Consider the following 6,321-nt stretch of genomic DNA (forward strand, 5'->3'; position numbering starts at 1 on the left):
AGAAGGCCATTACATAATGGTAAAAGGATCGATAAAACAAGAAGAGCTAACGATCCTAAACATATATGGACCCAGTACAGGAGCACCCAGATACATAAGGCAAGTTCTTAATGACTTACAAAGAGACTTAGACTCCCACACAATAATAGTGGCAGACTTTAACACTCCACTGTCAATATTAGACAGATCAACCAGACAGAAAATCAACAAGGATATCCAGGGCTTGAACTCAGACCTGGAGCAAGCAAACCTGATAGACATTTACAGAACTCTCCACCCCAAATCCATAGAATATACATTCTTCTCAGCACCACAACACACCTACTCTAAAATTGACCACATAATTGGAAGTAAAGCACTCCTCAGCAAATGCAAAAAACAGAAGTCATAACAAACAGTCTCTCAGACCACAGGCAATCAAGTTAGAACTCAGAATTCAGAAACCAACCCAGAACCACACAGCTTCATGGAAACTGAACAACTGACTCTTGAATGCTGACTGGATAAACAATTAAATGAAGACAGAAATAAAGACGTTCTTCGAAACCAATGAGAACGAAGACACAACATGCCAGAATCTCTGGGACACATTTAAAGCAGTATCTAGAGGAAAATATATAGGAATAAGTGCCCATATGAGGAGAATGGAGAGATCCAAAATTGACACCCTATCGTCAAAATTGAAAGAGCTAGAGGAGCAAGATCAAAAAAACTCAAAACCTAGCAGAAGACAAGAAATAACTAAGATCAGAGCTGAACTGAAGGAGATAGACACACAAAAAACCCTTCCAAAAAATCAACAAATCCAAGAGCTGGTTTTTTGAAAAGATCAACAAAATAGACAGACCACTAGCCAGATTGATTAAAAATAAAAGAGAGAACAACCAAATAGATGCAATAAAAAATGACAAAGGGGAAATCACCACAGATTCCACAGAAATTCAAGCCATCATCAGAGAATATTACAAACAACTCTATGCACATAAACTAGTAAACCTGGAAGAAATGGATAAATTCCTGGACACCTGTGTCCTCCCATGCCTAAACCAGGAGGAAGCTGAAACTATGAATAGACCAATAACAAGGTCAGAAGTCGAGGCAGAAATTAAGAGCCTACCACACAAAAAAAGCCCAGGTCCAGACGGGTTCACAGCCGAATTCTACCAGACACACAAAGAGGAGCTGGTACCATTCCTACTGAAACTATTCCAAATAATCCAAAAAGAGGGAATCCTTCCCAAATCATTTTATGAGACCAATATCATCCTGATACCAAAACCTAGCAGAGACCCAACAAGAAAAGAAAACTTCAGGCCAATATCCATGATGAACATAGATGCAAAAATCTTCAATAAAATACTAGCAAGCTGATTACAACAGCACATCAAAAATCTTATCCATCATAATCGAGTAGGATTCATCCAGGGGATGCAAGGCTGGTTCAACATACGCAAGTCTATAAACGTAATTCACCACATAAACAGAACCAAAAACAAAAACCACATGATTATCTCAATTGACACAGAGAAGGCATTCAACAAAATTCAACAGCCCTTTATGCTAAAAATCCCTCAATAAACTTGGTATCAATGGAACGTATCTCAAAGTAATAAAAGCTACTTAAGACAAACCAACAGCCAATATCACACTTAATGGGCAAAAACTGGAAGCATTCACTTTGAAATCCGGCACTAGACAAGGATGCCCTCTTTCACCACTCCTATTCAATATAGTACTGGAAGTTCTAGCCAGAGCAATCAGGCAAGAAAAAGAAATAAAGCACATTCAAATAGGAAAGGTGGAAGCCAAATTGTCTCTATTTGCAGATGACATGATAGTATACCTAGAAGACCCCATCGCCTCAGCCCAAAAAATTTCTGAAACTGATAAGCAACTTCAGCAAAGTCTCAGGATATAAAATCAATGTGCAAAACTCACAAGCATTCCTCTACACCAATAACAGACTTAAAGAAAGCCAAATCAAGAACAAACTGCCATTCCCAATTGCTACAAAAAGAATAAAATACCTAGGAATACAACTCACAAGGAACATAAGGGACCTCTTCAAGGAAAACTACAAACCACTGCTCAATGAAATAAGAGAGGACACAAACAGATGGAGAAACATTCCATGTTCATGGTTAGGAAGAATTAATATGGTGAAAATGGCTATACCTCCCAAAGTAATTTACAGAATCAATGCTATCTGCATCAAGCTACCATTGACTTTCTTCACAGAACTGGAAAAAACCACCATGAACTTCTATGGAACCAAAAGAGAGCCCGCATAGCCAAGTCAATTGTAAGCAAAAAGAACACAGCGGGGGGCATCACACTACCGGATTTCAAACTATACTACAAGGCTACACTAATCAAAACAGCATGGTACTGATACCAAAACAGAGATATAGACCAATGGAACAAAACAGAGGCATCAGAGGCAACACAACATATCTACAACCATACAATCTTTGATAAACCTGACAAAAACAAGCAATGGGGAAAGGATTCCCTGTTTAATAAATGGTGTTGGGAAAACTGACTAACCATGTGCAGAAAGCAGAAACTGGACCCCTTCCTGACACCTTACACTAAAATTAACTCCAGATGGATTAAAGACTTAAACATAAGACCTGGCACCATAAAAACCCTAGAAGAAAATCTAGGCAAAATCATTCAGGACATAGGCGTAGGCAAGGACTTTATGACCAAAATACCAAAAGCATTGGCAACCAAAGCCAAAATAGACAAATGGGACCTAATCAAACTCCACAGCTTCTGCACGGCAAAAGAAACAGTCACTAGAGTGAGTCGGCAACCAACAGAATGGGAAAAAAATTTTGCAGTTTACCCATCTGACAAAGGGCTGATATCCAGTATTTACCAAGAACTCAAACAGATTTACAGGAAATAAACAAACAAGCCCATTCCAAAATGGGCAAAGGATATGAACAGACACTTTACGAAAGAAGACATATATGAGGCCAACAATCATATGAAAAAATGCTCATCATCACTGGTCGTCAGAGGGATGCAAATCAAAACCACATTGAGATACCATCTCACGCCAGTTAGAATGGCGATTATTAAAAATTCTGGAGACAACAGATGCTGGAGAGGATGCGGAGAAATAGGAACACTTTTACACTGTTGGTGGGAGTGTAAATTAGTTCAACCATTGTGGAAGATAGGCCTCAAGGCCTTAGAAATAGAAATTCCATTTGACCCAGCAATCCCATTACTCGGTATATATCCAAAGGACTATAAATCATTCTACTATAAGGACACATGCACACGAATGTTCATTGCAGCACTGTTTACAATAGTAAAGACCTGGAATCAACCCAAATGCCCATTGATGATAGACTGGATTGAGAAAATGTGGCACATATACACCATGGCATATTATGCAGCAATCAGAAATGATGAGTTTGTGTCATTTGTAGGAACATGGATGAATCTGGAGATCATCATTCTCAGCAAACTGACACAAGAACAGAAAATGAAATACTGCATATTCTCACTCATAGGCGGGTGCTGAAAAATGAGAACACATGGACACAGGGAGGGGAGTACTAAACACTGGGGTCTGTTGGGGGGAAAAGGGGAGGGCCAGTGGGGGGGGGCTGGGGAGGGATAGCCTGGGGAGAAATGCCAAATGTGGGTGAAGGGGAGAAAGGAAGCAAAACACACTGCCATGTGTGTACCTATGCAACTGTCTTGCATGTTCTTCACATGTACCCCAAAACCTAAAATGCAATAAAAAATTTAAAAAAAAGAAATACATAATAGATAATAAATAGAAATATGTATGTCTACATAGCATATATATGTTTTAAATATTAATATTCAATTGTTAAACATAGACAAATTGTTCCATTTGTGGGTAAATGTGCTATAATATACTAAATGAAATTAGCCAGACCTCAAAAGAAAAACACTACATAATTTAATATGGAATCTTTACAAGCTGAATACATAGAAATGGAGTTGAATAGTGTTTATTGGGGTGGGGAGAAAGTGGAAATGAGATGTAAGTCAAAGGATACAAACTTTCAGCCATGTAGGATGAATACATCTAGAGATCTGATGTGCAACATGAGGAATATAGCTAATAATACTGTATGATGTTTAAATTTGCTGCAACTGCAGATTTTAGGTACTCTCTTCACAGAGAAAAGATAATAAATGGTGAGGGATATGTTAATTTGCTTGACTATTATAATCATTTTATATGTATATCAATACATCTTGTAAACTTTAAATGTATATAATAAAAATGAATTTAAAATGAGAAATCTTTAGATTTGTAATAATGGTTACTGAAAGTCATTTAAAATTTAACATAAAAAATTTAAAATGTCTAATATATAATGACATAGAACATGCTGTAGGAAAAGGAAGTGCCAAGTTCAAAAGCATTTATATGCAAATTTTGAAAATACAGCAATTAGAAGTGTACCTTGAACATGGCTGATGTTTAACATATATTTTTGAAATTAAAAATGACTATCAGACATGATTGCTACTGTGATGTGACCTTTTGATTTTCTTTACTTTTGTCCATTTAATTTTTACTTTTACTCTGTTTTCCCATTTAAAAATACGCCCAGGATCAAATCTTATTCTCTCACAGCCATAGATATAATTTCAGAGAAAGTGAAAGAAGTGATGATATTGAGAGAATAACAAATATGTTTTTTAATGTTATATTATAGATAAACTAAACATACCTGAATTCACTCTCTTTTGTGACCATGTTTCCATTGTTATGCTTATAATACAGAATTATATATATATGTGTGTATATATATATACACACACACGTATATGCTACTTAATAAATGTTGGCCAGTTTCACAATGGATGAATGGATAGAAGGAGGAAGGGATGGATGGTTGCATGATTCAATGAATAATAGTGGACATAAGTAACTGCTTAGATAACTAAGGCACAAGGATCATCTAGGAAGTGGCTGACAAGTTGGTGACATCTATAGCATCTGGAGTATGTTGGTTCACAGTAATTCCAGTTTTATTCTTATTTTTTCAACCTTTTTCACATTGTCTCATAATAGCCAAGCTCATAAAACTGATAGAAAATTACTAATTTAGTAATTTACAAAAAGAAATATAACTGCTAAATAGACAATATTTACAATTTTACATTGCAAGAAATTACTTGGAAAGTCAAAATATAAAGACAAGGTTGCTAATAAAATATAAATTAGTACAAGGGGAACTGAGGTAGATGTTTATGTCAAACTATGTAATGTCCAGTGAATACTTCACTATTAGTATTGCCAAATTTACCTTCTGTTGAAAATTATTTTCTAGAATAACCAATATTATTCTGAACAATTCACTTCCTAATTTTCAAATTAGTATCAAATTTTCTCTTAAACATTCGCTTTAACATGTTGCTGAGACATTCATTAACTGCTATTTTATTTCTTATCTAAATAATTGAATGTCATCACAAGAAGCATTTAAAAAATATGTTAACTTTTTTTTCTTTTATATGGTTTGTTACCAGCATTTAGAAGACAAGACCTAGGGAACAGGCTTTATCTGGGTACATATGCATGATATTAATATAGAAAATGTTTAGCCTGTTCTGACTATTACAAAAGCAGAACATTGAGAATATTCACAGAAAATATAACTTTTTGAATGTTAGAAAGCAACAAACATTTATTTATACAAGATAGGATACTAATGTCAGAAGAGATGCTTAATTCAGTTTATGGGGGGGAATATACATAAAAATAATTATTTGATATCACCTAAATTAAGATACATCAATTTCAGTAGTAGTGCTTTGTGAAGAAGAGTTTACAACCAGGGTAAGTTCTAGATAATTTTTGTTCTTTGGATCAATAATAAAAATAATAACAATTGTGTTGAAGTGAAATATTGTAAATGATATCTTTAAAACTGTTACTTAAATTGTTCTGGCAGTATGGCAGTTTTTATGTTCTGAAAAACTAATCAGTATTAAACACCTAGGAATGCTGAACAAATTTTGACAACTATATGTTTAAATGCATAGGAGAGCTCTCAAGAGGCTAAAGAAAAATCCAAAGAGGGCCAAAACCAAAAGAAAACTAGCAGCAAAGTGAAAAACAAGAACTGAAGCACAGCTGTTCTATAGGTATATGATGATTCTGGAAGTATAAAACTGTGACTATTAATCATCACCTGGAGAAAGGAGGAAAGGTCATGGTGGACCAACCGGATTCCCACATACATCCTTCATCTTCAAACTACTACTACATTTCCTGTACACTCATGAACTAAATATATGTGTGTGTGTGTGTGT

At 35.3% G+C, this 6,321-nt stretch overlaps 1 non-coding gene across 1 annotated transcript; it reads right to left on the reverse strand.

Annotated features, from left to right (window-relative positions):
• Positions 1–5,523: 5,523 nt before the first annotated feature.
• LOC118155112 (small nucleolar RNA SNORA72) lies at positions 5,524–5,655 on the reverse strand. Its single transcript, XR_004745335.3, has one exon. It is a non-coding gene; the product is annotated as a small nucleolar RNA SNORA72 (small nucleolar RNA).
• Between the last annotated feature and the right edge of the window lie 666 nt (positions 5,656–6,321).

Source organism: Callithrix jacchus, chromosome 6, assembly GCF_049354715.1.
Source record: "Callithrix jacchus isolate 240 chromosome 6, calJac240_pri, whole genome shotgun sequence".
In the NCBI taxonomy this organism is placed as follows: domain Eukaryota; kingdom Metazoa; phylum Chordata; class Mammalia; order Primates; family Cebidae; genus Callithrix; species Callithrix jacchus.